Source organism: Ascaphus truei, chromosome 19, assembly GCF_040206685.1.
Source record: "Ascaphus truei isolate aAscTru1 chromosome 19, aAscTru1.hap1, whole genome shotgun sequence".
NCBI classification, from domain to species: Eukaryota; Metazoa; Chordata; class Amphibia; order Anura; family Ascaphidae; genus Ascaphus; species Ascaphus truei.
The window spans coordinates 23,087,634-23,100,346 of NC_134501.1; the positions used below are offsets into that span (position 1 = coordinate 23,087,634).

A 12,713-nucleotide genomic window follows, 5' to 3' on the forward strand; every position below is an offset into this window, starting at 1 on the left:
CAAGCAGGGATTGAAGCATTTTATTCCTGCTGGCTGCAATACTGCACAGTATATATATATATATATATATATATATACTGCATTATAATTCATGAATTTATGCCATCTGGTAGACACGCGAAGCATTGCAGCCTATTAAATCCTAATCATTATCATTTAACAGATCAGCCGCCCGTCAGCCAGGCATGAACCCAGGCTGGGAAGGCAAACGCAACGGGGCTTGTCAGAGGTGAGGAGCGGCGCATTCCAGGTATCTGCCAGGTACATACTGGGTATTTGCTCGAATAAAGTGTGTCGGTGCAGTACTTCCAGAACGGATTCCGTTGGATAACCGAGGACTGCCTGTAGAGTTAATGTAACCTCCCCTTCTGTGTGATAGCAGTAAACGCTGAGCCCTTCTGTGTGATAGCAGTAACGCTGAGCCCTTCTGTGTGATAGCAGTAAGGCTGAGCCCTTCTGTGTGATAGCAGTAAGGCTGAGCCCTTCTGTGTGATAGCAGTAACGCTGAGCCCTTCTGTGTGATAGCAGTAACGCTGAGCCCTTCTGTGTGGATAGCAGTAACGCTGAGCCCTTCTGTGTGATAGCAGTAACGCTGAGCCCTTCTGTGTGATAACAGTAACGCTGAGCCCTTCTGTGTGATAGCAGTAACGCTGAGCCCTTCTGTGTGATAGCAGTAACGCTGAGCCTTCTGTGTGATAGCAGTAACGCTGAGCCCTTCTGTGTGATAGCAGTAACGCTGAGCCCTTCTGTGCGATAGCAGTAACGCTGAGCCCTTCGGTGCGATAGCAGTAACGCTGAGCCCTTCTGTGCGATAGCAGTAACGCTGAGCCCTTCTGTGCGATAGCAGTAACGCTGAGCCCTTCTGTGCGATAGCAGTAACGCTGAGCCCTTCTGTGCGATAGCAGTAAGGCTGAGCCCCTCTGTGTGATAGCAGTAAGGCTGAGCCCCTCTGTGTGATAGCAGTAACGCTGAGCCCTTCTGTGCAATAGCAGTAACGCTGAGCCCTTCTGTGTGATAGCAGTAACGCTGAGCCCTTCTGTGTGATAGCAGTAACGCTGAGCCCTTCTGTGTGATAGCAGTAACGCTGAGCCCTTCTGTGTGATAGCAGTAACGCTGAGCCCTTCTGTGCGATAGCAGTAACGCTGAGCCCTTCTGTGCGATAGCAGTAACGCTGAGCCCTTCTGTGTGATAGCACTAACGCTGAGCCCTTCTGTGTGATAGCAGTAACGCTGAGCCCTTATGTGTGATAGCAGTAAGGCTGAGCCCTTCTGTGTGATAGCAGTAACGCTGAGCCCTTCTGTGCGATAGCAGTAACGCTGAGCCCTTCTGTGCGATAGCAGTAACGCTGAGCCCTTCTGTGCGATAGCAGTAACGCTGAGCCCTTCTGTGCGATAGCAGTAACGCTGAGCCCTTCTGTGTGATAGCAGTAACGCTGAGCCCTTCTGTGTGATAGCAGTAACGCTGAGCCCTTCTGTGAGCCCTTCTGTGTGATAGCAGTAACGCTGAGCCCTTCTGTGTGATAGCAGTAACGCTGAGCCCTTCTGTGTGATAGCAGTAACGCTGAGCCCCTTCTGTGAGCCCTTCTGTGTGATAGCAGTAACGCTGAGCCCTTCTGTGCGATAGCAGTAACGCTGAGCCCTTCTGTGTGATGGCAGTAACGCTGAGCCCTTCTGTGTGATGGCAGTAACGCTGAGCCCTTTCTGTGCGATAGCAGTAACGCTGAGCCCTTCTGTGCGATAGCAGTAACGCTGAGCCCCTCTGTGTGATAGCAGTAACGCTGAGCCCTTCTGTGTGATAGCAGTAAGGCTGAGCCCTTCTGTGCGATAGCAGTAACGCTGAGCCCTTCTGTGCGATAGCAGTAACGCTGAGCCCCTCTGTGTGATAGCAGTAACGCTGAGCCCTTCTGTGTGATAGCAGTAACGCTGAGCCCTTCTGTGCGATAGCAGTAACGCTGAGCCCTTCTGTGTGATAGCAGTAACGCTGAGCCCTTCTGTGCGATAGCAGTAACGCTGAGCCCCTCTGTGTGATAGCAGTAACGCTGAGCCCTTCTGTGCGATAGCAGTAACGCTGAGCCCTTCTGTGTGATGGCAGTAACGCTGAGCCCTTCTGTGTGATAGCAGTAACGCTGAGCCCTTCTGTGTGATAGCAGTAACGCTGAGCCCTTCTGTGTGATAGCAGTAACGCTGAGCCCTTCTGTGCGATAGCAGTAACGCTGAGCCCCTCTGTGTGATAGCAGTAACGCTGAGCCCTTCTGTGCGATAGCAGTAACGCTGAGCCTTTCTGTGCGATAGCAGTAACGCTGAGTCCCTTCTGTGCGATAGCAGTAACGCTGAGCCCTTCTGTGCGATAGCAGTAACGCTGAGCCCTTCTGTGTGATAGCAGTAACGCTGAGCCCTTCTGTGTGATAGCAGTAACGCTGAGCCCTTCTGTGTGATAGCAGTAACGCTGAGCCCCTCTGTGTGATAGCAGTAACGCTGAGCCCTTCTGTGTGATAGCAGTAACGCTGAGCCCTTCTGTGTGATAGCAGGTAACGCTGAGCCCTTCTGTGTGATAGCAGTAACGCTGAGCCCCTCTGTGTGATAGCAGTAACGCTGAGCCTTCTGTGTGATAGCAGTAACGCTGAGTCCTTCTGTGCGATAGCAGTAACGCTGAGCCCCTCTGTGTGATAGCAGTAACGCTGAGCCCTTCTGTGTGATAGCAGTAACGCTGAGCCCTTCTGTGTGATAGCAGTAACGCTGAGCCCTTCTGTGTGATAGCAGTAACGCTGAGTCCTTCTGTGCGATAGCAGTAACGCTGAGCCCCTCTGTGTGATAGCAGTAACGCTGAGCCCTTCTGTGTGATAGCAGTAACGCTGAGCCCCTCTGTGTGATAGCAGTAACGCTGAGCCCTTCTGTGTGATAGCAGTAACGCTGAGCCCTTCTGTGTGATAGCAGTAACGCTGAGCCCTTCTGTGCGATAGACAGTAACGCTGAGCCCCTCTGTGCGATAGCAGTAACGCTGAGCCCTTCTGTGTGATAGCAGTAACGCTGAGTCCTTCTGTGCGATAGCAGTAACGCTGAGCCCCTCTGTGTGATAGCAGTAACGCTGAGCCCTTCTGTGTGATAGCAGTAACGCTGAGCCCTTATGTGTGATAGCAGTAACGCTGAGCCCTTCTGTGCGATAGCAGTAACGCTGAGCCCTTCTGTGCGATAGCAGTAACGCTGAGCCCTTCTGTGCGATAGCAGTAACGCTGAGCCCTTCTGTGCGATAGCAGTAACGCTGAGCCCTTCTGTGCGATAGCAGTAACGCTGAGCCCTTCTGTGTGATAGCAGTAACGCTGAGCCCTTCTGTGTGATAGCAGTAACGCTGAGCCCTTCTGTGTGATAGCAGTAACGCTGAGCCCTTCTGTGAGCCCTTCTGTGCGATAGCAGTAACGCTGAGCCCTTCTGTGTGATAGCAGTAACGCTGAGCCCTTCTGTGCGATAGCAGTAACGCTGGGCACTTCTGTGTGATAGCAGTAACGCTGAGCCCTTCTGTGTGATAGCAGTAACGCTGAGCCCTTCTGTGTGATAGCAGTAACGCTGGGCACTTCTGTGTGATAGCAGTAACGCTGAGCCCTTCTGTGTGATAGCAGTAACGCTGAGCCCTTCTGTGTGATAGCAGTAACGCTGAGCCCTTCTGTGTGATAGCAGTAACGCTGAGCCCTTCTGTGTGATAGCAGTAACGCTGAGCCCTTCTGTGTGATAGCAGTAACGCTGGGCACTTCTGTGTGATAGCAGTAACGCTGAGCCCTTCTGTGTGATAGCAGTAACGCTGAGCCCTTCTGTGTGATAGCAGTAACGCTGAGCCCTTCTGTGTGATAGCAGTAACGCTGAGCCCTTCTGTGTGATAGCAGTAACGCTGAGCCCTTCTGTGTGATAGCAGTAACGCTGAGCCCTTCTGTGTGATAACAGTAACGCTGAGCCCTTCTGTGTGATAGCAGTAACGCTGAGCCCTTCTGTGTGACAGCAGTAACGCTGAGCCCTTCTGTGTGATAGCAGTAAGGCTGAGCCCTTCTGTGTGATAGCAGTAACGCTGAGCCCTTCTGTGTGATAGCAGTAACGCTGAGCCCTTCTGTGTGATAGCAGTAACGCTGAGCCCTTCTGTGTGATAGCAGTAAGGCTGGGGGGGAGTGGAAGGACTGAGTGAGAGTGGGGTTATTGGAGGGGGTGAGAGGGGTGAATGAGCAAGAGAGGTAGTGAGACGGAGGGGAGAGAAATACATGGGATGAGGGGTGGAAATAGAGGGGATTCAGGAGGTGTGAAATGGGGGGACTCGCAAAACCGCCAATACAGGGGGGGAGGGACACAATGGGGGGCCCTAGTCATAACTCTAGTCCTGGGCCCCGGGAAATCTGTCTGCAGCCCTGCTAGGTGATAATGGTGAAAGGCAGGCTTGCAGGCCTGTCTGAGACATGTGAATGTGCTCACAAGTGATCTTTTTATTGGCTACTAGCTGAGAGCCCCGGCGTTGCCCGGGATGTTTGTGGTGTGGGTGTGGCATTTGGGTGGGGAGTGGTCCACACGGCCCATGTGCGGTGGTAGTGCTGCTGTGGCTGTACTGATGGTGATTGTATCGGTGTGCTGATATGGGAGGGTTTGGTGCTGATGTGGGGGTGCGGATGTGGGTGTGCCGATGGGGGAGGTGCAAAGGTGGCGATGTGTGGGTGCTGATGGGGGCTGAGAATGGTGGGGAGCCGAGAATGCCAGTGTGCTGGGGGGGGCATGGGATACCGGTGTGCTGATGTGGTGGTGCTGGGGATAGTGTGTGTGTGTATACATGTTTGTGTGTATACATTGTATGTGTGTGTGTGTGTGTGTATGTGTACATGTGTGTGTATACATGTGTGTGTGTATACATGTGTGTGTATGTATACATGTGTGTATGTATACATTGTGTGTATGTATATATTGTGTGTATACAACATGTTTGTGTGTGTATACACACACGTGTGTATATACATGTGTGTGTGTATACATGTGTGTATACACATGTGTGTATACATGTGTGTGTATGTATAAATGTGTGTGTATGTGTGTGTATACACATGTGTGTGTATACGTGTGTGTGTATACATGTGTGTGTGTATACATGTGTGTGTGTATACATGTGTGTGTATACATGTGTGTGTGTATACATTATGTGTATGTATACCTGTGTGTGTATACGTGTGTGAGTGTATGTCTCCATGTGTGTGTGTACGTGTACATGTGTGTGAGTATACGTGTACATGTGTGTGTGTGTGTACGTGTTTACGTGTACATGTGTGTGTGCACGTGTACATGTGTGTGTGTGTGTCTACGTATACATGTGTGTGTGTACGTGTGTGTACGTGTGTGTGTGTGTGTGTACGTGTGTGTGTGTGTCTACGTGTGTGTGTGTCTACGTGTGTGTGTGTGTGTGTCTACGTGTGTGTGTCTACGTGTGTGTGTATACGTGTGTGTGTGTGTGTCTACGTGTGTGTGTCTACGTGTGTGTGTCTACGTGTGTGTGTGTCCCTGTGTGTCCTTTGGCCCGTCACTCCGCCTCAGGCCAATGAGAGGTGTGCGGGGGCGGGCCAAGGGACCAATGAGGTGGGAAGGGGGGGGGGGAGGAGGTGAGGACGGGGGAAGGGGGGGAGGGGAAGGGGGGGAGGAGGGGAAGGGGGGGGGGAAGGGGGAGGGGGGAGGGAGGGGGGAAGGAAGGGAGGGGGAGGTGGTGGGAAGGGGGGGTGGAGGTGGTGGGAAGGGGGGGTGGAGGTGGTGGGAAGGGGGGTTGGAGGGGGGAGGTGGTGGGGAGGAAGGGGGGGAGGTGGTGGGGAGGAAGGGGGGGAGGAGGGGGGGAAGGTGGGGGGGGAGGAGGGGGGGAAGGTGGTGGGGAGGAGGGGGGAGGTGGTGGGAAGGGGGTGGGGGGTGGTGGGGGAGGAAGGGGGAAGGGGGGGAGGAGGGGGGAAGGGGGGGGAAGGGGGGGGGGAGGGGGGAGGTGGTGGGGGGAAGGGGGGGGAGGAGGGGGGAAGGGGGGGAGGTGGTGGGAGGAGGGGGGAAGGGGGGGGAGGTGGTGGGGAGGGGGGAGGGGGGGAGGTGGTGGGGAGGGGGGGGACGTGGTGGGGGGGAAGGGGGGGAGGTGGTGGGAAGGGGGGAGGGGGGAGGTGGTGGGAAGGGGGGGAGGGGGGGGGAGGTGGTGGGGAAGGGGGGAGGGGGGGGGGAGGAGGGGGGAAGGGGGGGGTGGGGAGGAGGGGGGAAGTGGTGGGAAGGGGGGGAGGTGGTGGGAAGGGGGGGTGGTGGGAAGGGGGGGGGGGTGGGAAGGGGGGGAGGTGGTGGGAAGGGGGGGGAGGTGGTGCGAAGGGGGGAGGTGGAGGGGAGGTGAAGGGGGTGGGGGGTGGAGGTGGAGGGGAGGTGAAGGGGGGGTGGAGGAGAGGTGAAGGGGGGGTGGAGGGGAGGTGAAGGGGGTGGAGGGAGGTGAAGGGGGGGTGGAGGGGAGGTGAAGGGGGGGGGGTGGAGGGTAAGGGGGGTGGAGGGGAGGTGAAGGGGGTGGAGGGGAGGTGAAGGGGGGGTGGAGGGGAGGGTGGAGGGGAGGTGAAGGGGGGGGTGGAGGGGAGGTGAAGGGGGGGTGGAGGGGAGGTGAAGGGGGGTGGGGGGTGGAGGGGAGGTAAAGGGGGGGGTGGAGGGGTGGTGAAGGGGGGGGTGGAGGGGAGGAAGGGGGAAGGGGGGGAGGAGGGGGGAAGGGGGGGAGGGGGGGGGAGGTGGTGGGGGGGGAGGGGGGGGGTGGTGGGGGGAGGGGGGAAGTGGTGGGGAGGGGGGGAGGGGGTGGGGGTGGGGGGGAGGTGGTGGGGGGGAGGGGGGGGAGGTGGTGGGGATGGGGGGAGGGGGGAGGGTGGGGAGGGGGTGGGGTGGGGGGGGAGGGGGGAAGTGGTGGTGAAGGGGGGAGGTGGTGGAAGGGGGGGGGGGTTGGGAAGGGGGTGCGAAGGGGGGAGGTGGAGGGGTGGTGAGGGGGGTGGGGGTGGAGGTGGAGGGGAGGTGAAGGGGGGGGGGTGGAGGAGAGGTGAAGGGGTGGGTGGGGAGGTGTAGGGGGGGTGGTGGGTGGTGAAGGGGGTGGGGGGAGGTGAAGGGGGGGTGGAGGGGTGGTGAGGGGGGGTGGGGGTGGAGGGGTAGGGGGTGGAGGGGTGGTGAGGGGGTGGAGGGGTGGTGAAGGGGTGGTGTTGGGGGGGGTGGTGGGGGGTGAAGGGGGGGGTGGAGGGGGGTGAGGGGGTGGGGGGTGGAGGGTGGGTTGGGGGGGGTGGTGGGGGGGGTGTTGGGGGGGGTGGTGGGGTGAGGGGGGTGGTGGGGTGGGTGAGGGGGGGGGGTGGTGGTGAGGTGTTGAGGGGGGGTGGGGGGGGGGTGGTGGGGTGGTGAGGGGGTGGTGGGGGGTTAAGGGGGGGGTGGGGGTGGTGGGGGTGGGTGAGGGGAGGTGAAGGGGGGTGAGGGGAGGTGAAGGCCGCTCACTCACCCGTCCGGCCGCTCCCTCAGCTGTCCGGCAGCTCCCACGTGGATCTGAGGCGGGAGGCAGCTTGTTGTGGCCACTCCCCCGCTGTGTCCCGGGCGCGCGCTCCTCCGCTGACTGTAGCGGCGCCGGGGGGGGGGGGGGGTGGAGGGGAGGTGAAGGGGGGGTGAGGAGAGGGTGAGGGGAGGTGAAGGGGGTGAGGGTTGGGTGAAGGGGGGTGAGGGGAGGTGAAGGGCGCTCACTCACCCGTCCGGAAGGTCCCACGTGGATCTGAGGCGGGAGGCAGCTTGTTGTGGCCGCTCCCCCGCTGTGTCTCGGGCACTCGCTCCCCCGCTGACTGTAGCGGCACCGGGGGGGGGGGGGGGCTGAAAGCGCGGGAAACACGGGGAGAGGAGGAGGTGCGCGCGGGTGTGGGTGGAGGCTGATGTTCGGGGAGATAGAGGCGGAGGCTCCGGGACCGGTGGGTATGTGAGCCCCACCCCCCGGGTTATACATGCTGCTAATGTACACCCCCCCCCCCTACTGTGTGTGTGTGTGTGTGTGTCCCTGTGTGTGTGTGTCCCTGTGTGTGTGTGTGTGTGTGTGTGTGTCCCTGTGTGTGTGTGTGTGTGTGTGTGTGTGTGTGTCCCTGTGTGTGTGTGTCCCTGTGTGTGTGTGTCCCTGTGTGTGTCCCTGTGTGTGTGTGTGTCCCTGTGTGTGTGTGTGTCCCTGTGTGTGGTGTGTGTCCCTGCGTGGTGTGTGTGTGTCCCTGTGTGTGTGTGTGTGTGTCCCTGTGTGTGTCCCTGTGTGTGTCCCTGTGTGTGTTTGTGTCCCTGTGTCCTTTGGCCCGTCACTCCGCCTCAGGCCAATGAGAGGTGTGCGGGGGCGGGCCAAGGGACCAATCAGATTTCCCCTAGGGACACCGGACATCCAGGCAGGCAGGCATGCATACAGTGCTTTCACTAATATAGTATAAGATATGCTAACGGTGGAGGTTTCTTGTTGCCTTTTCACCCACCATAGCGTAAAATGTGATGGTTAATCCTACAGCCTGGAACATTGCAAAGCCAGCAGTACAACCAGCCTCACACTGATGAGACCCATTAAGGTGAAACATGTCTGCGAGTGGTTTCTCTGGCTTTGCATCGGATTCCCATGCTGTGCTTATAAGCTGTGTAACGCTAGGTCCCCCGGTGCCTGCAGCAGCGCGCTCTATGGCGTACGCTGCAGGGACAAGAACTGCCCCTCGATGGGGGCCGGGCGCGCTATTGGCGTAACGCTGCAGGGACAAAAACTGCCTCTCGGTGGGGCCGGGCGCACTCGCTCCCTTGGCCGCCGCGTTGCACGACCATTGTTTCCTGAATTGTCTTCAGTACTGGCGCCGAGCGCGGTGGCCACGCCCCCCCGACGGGTTCAGCCAATGAGGGCGAACCTGCCGGGTGACGTCACTCCTGCAGTGTTACATGTCTGTTCGCTGCGAGCCGTGATGCCTTGTAGCGGACCAGGTCATAGATTTCCAGGCCTCGCAAGTCTCTCTCTCAAATGAGCAGTCAGCTGGTAACATTATCTATGAAGAAGGGACCTGTGAGATTTTGAGATGTTGCGTACGAGCTGCTTCAGCGTAGGGTGGATTCATGGGGGAAAAAATCCTGTATTTTCCGCCTTAACCCCTCCCTGCTGCTCTAACTGGTAACATGTGATTAAGGGTATTTAATACCCAGACATATTTTTTCAGTGCGTGGTGTGAAAGCGTAGAAATAATAACAATAAAATATTAGGGTTCAGCAGAAGAAGGCTACGTCCTTAGAGGGGGGAGCCGCGCTGCTGAGGCTATTCTGCGCAATTAGGAGCGATTGCATGAACTAGCAGACGAGCCAGCGTGCGCGATCGGGAGGCGGGGGGAGGCGGGGCACAGACATCACTGGGCCAATAGCCCGCAAAGCGCCGACGTTAACGTCACGGCGCCGTGACGTTGACGCTGCTTCGCTCTGATTGGAGGTTATCAGCCGACAGCGCGCTCAGAGACAGGTTCTGCTGTCGGCTGAAAATCCCTGCGCCTCAGCACGCCTGCGGACGCCCCCTCTCAAGACATCGTCATTAGGATGACGGGGCTCATCGCGGAGCGTCCGCATGGCTCAGCGCTGCCTGTCCTTCTATGGACTCAGCCTAACACGTGAGCTTTATTGTATACATGTGTACACACACGGAGACTGCTACAGGTGGCAGATCCGACTCCTAGTCACAAAGTATGCGTTCTTATACCATATAAAGCTGCAGTTCAGGCAATATCCTGCATGTGTGTTTTTTTTAATAAATCAGTTCTGTAGTAAGAAAAAATACTTTTAGCATTTTCTGTTTTAAAAACAACAACTTTGAAAGACCAATTTTCTGGTATTCTATTTTAACAGCCATTTGCTAAGGCACTGCCCCTTCATGTCCTGTCACAAGCCCTGGCACACCCCTTTGTCAGCCCTGCCCTCCCTCTAGCACATGTCAGTGCAGGAGTGCTCATGAATATTCATGAGCTTCCACTGAGTGACAGAAGCAAATAAAAACATATGCCAGCTCTAATTATGTCACCAAATTTCGCCTATCAATACATGGAGAACGAATTGACCGGCAGCTATACAGTTCTTTAGGTAATTAGAGATTGCCCACATGAAACTATTGAAGTAAAAAAATTAATAAAAAAAAAAAAAAAAGACTGAACTGCAGCTTTAATAATCATATGGTTCCTCCCATAAGGGGTTGGGTTACTAATAAAGAAACAATATATCTTCTTATGTTATTGCCTAAAATTACTTACACAAGCTAAAATATATCTCTATGACCTATCATTTTAAAGGTCACTAAACATTAATTAGAACTGCTTAAAAACAACTTGGTACAACAACAAAGTACATGAGGGCACATCTTATCGCTATACTTTTGTGCAACAATAGAAGACGTCTTATTCTTATTTGTATCAGTTTAGTTCTGAAACAGCATTTCAGCGTATCTTGCAAAAGCTTGTTTCTCTAAGTGAAGCAAGAGAGGGGGTCTAGTACAAAGGTGGGGGCTGTTCTGCATATTCATTCATTCTTCTGGCACACAAACATGGAGACAGCAGTAAAATGGAGTGTCACCCTGCCAGGGTAACCCTTCTCCACAGGTGCCTCAAATCCATTCTTCACAGTGGTTTGCAAAATCTTCATAACCAGAACCTTCAACATTGGGCTCATTAAAATAGCCTCTTAGTTCCCCTGTCAGTGTGAGATACAGGAGCTGACTAGCCTGTAATCATTTCCTACAAAGACTCCGTAACACACGCAATGTATTTATATAGCAGTTTACCAATAAAGCGCACGTATTTGGGGACTTATTGGTATATAGTAATAATTGACATAAAAGTAGTGAGAATGTCCCCTATAACATGCTGACATGCTGATCCCTTAGAAAATCAGTCGCTGGATTTTAATCCGCTGCATGTTCCGAGCATGTTCCGAGCATGAGCCAGTAAGAGGCAGCGCTCCGCAGAATTAAGGCAGGGATAGGTACAGCTGGGGGGTGTATGGGACATGAGATGCCGGTTACCTGCTAGAAAGGGGCAGGCGGACGGTATAGACTTCCATGCACTTTCATAGACTGTAAGCTCTTCTGCGGAAGGGATGTTAATATTAATATTCTATCCCACGTACATCGCTGTAAATAAAGACGTTATTTTACTTTTATCAAGTAGAACCTGTCGACAGTTTGTCCTAAAATATAAATTGTTAGTCTGAATAAAAAAAGGTACCACCTAATACTGAAGTACTCAATTATTCTGCACCATCGCAGCTGCACTAACGCGGCTATTTCTATTTCAAGCGGCACTTAACACATTTTTTTTTTTAAACATTGTTTTTTGTTGTGTTAATATACGCCGCCTTTGATTACCCTTATTAAAAACTAATTAGCTAAGCTGCCGATCGATTGGGTTCTCCCGTGATCCATCAGCAAATATCCTGCTTCCCGGGGTTCAATCTATCCTTCAGTCAGTGTAACTCAGCAGCTACAATGTATTACTGAGGTAACATTATCTACTGTTACAGTTTGCAGCGCAAACCGCTGGGAACATTGGCAACAAATGCTCACCAACAAGAAAGGGTTGCAAATATCTTGCACTGCTGAGGATGTGTGCTAAAACCAGCTATGGAAATATATTACAACTCATTAAAAAAAAATGACATTAAGAGTTGAATTAAAAATACAAATGCAGTATTATCTAATACTACACAACTGATTTATTTAAAATAAACACGTGGGATATTGCTGGGCTTGCACCATTAATTCATTGGGTGTAGTTCCTACATACAGCCACTAGAGGGCCTCGCATATCTTTTATAATGAGCGCTGTGACGATTAACCCCTTGCTGTCTGCTTCCCAGTACAAGACAGTCACAGGCAGTTCATTCGGTCACTAAATCCCATGATAACCTGTCATTATTTCAAGGGGTCCCTGAACCATTTCATCACTCAAGGGGTGTACAGCACATTGTAAGTGTCATGGGGAGGGGCTTCCCAGAGAAGTGTGCAGGGCAGCCATCATTAAAGTGTCCCATCCTAATCAGGCTTCAATTAGCCCGTGCCTGCGAAGGGTTACATTATAACTCATTTGTCATATATCCTACTTCAGGTCATTTCGGTATCTATTTTTTTTCCCCTCTGAAATCCAAATATGTTTCCCTGTTTGGGAAAATGCCCGGTTTGAGCTGGCTGGGTGTTTTAAAGATGGCTGCCTCCGCAAGCATCACGGTTTTACTACTAGTGGTTTGGAGCTTTTGGATGTAGACGAACAAATATGAGATCAGAACTTTAGTAAAACCCCACCGAGCCCATAACACGGTAACAAGGAGTCCTTGCGTTGCATGCATCTGGTTACAAAGTGTTTCTCTTATTTATTGTATTAACTTATTTAACTTTTACTTACAAAAATAAAAAAACAAACCCGACCCAGGTGGGACTTGAACCCACAATCCCCAGCTCCGGAGGCTGATGCCTTATCCATTAGGCCACTGGGCCAATTGGCAAGAAGCATGTAGGGGAAGCAGACAAAGGTAGTGACGCACGTGACACGCTGTGACACAGAAGTGAAGCCGGGGGGGGCGGATCCGCCTCACACTGACACCCTCACCAGCAGGAGCACACGCTGAGGAGGCGGCAGCAGCACCGGGCTTATTACCTGCCTGCGGGAGCGTGATGTCACAACGAGGTCATCGAAATATTGGTTCGAGTCCCGG

The 12,713-nt window shown here is 54.0% G+C and overlaps 1 non-coding gene across 1 annotated transcript; it reads right to left on the reverse strand.

Annotated features, from left to right (window-relative positions):
- Positions 1-12,422: 12,422 nt before the first annotated feature.
- On the reverse strand, positions 12,423-12,495 carry TRNAR-CCG (transfer RNA arginine (anticodon CCG)). Its single transcript has one exon. It is a non-coding gene; the product is annotated as a tRNA-Arg (tRNA).
- Positions 12,496-12,713: the final 218 nt, after the last annotated feature.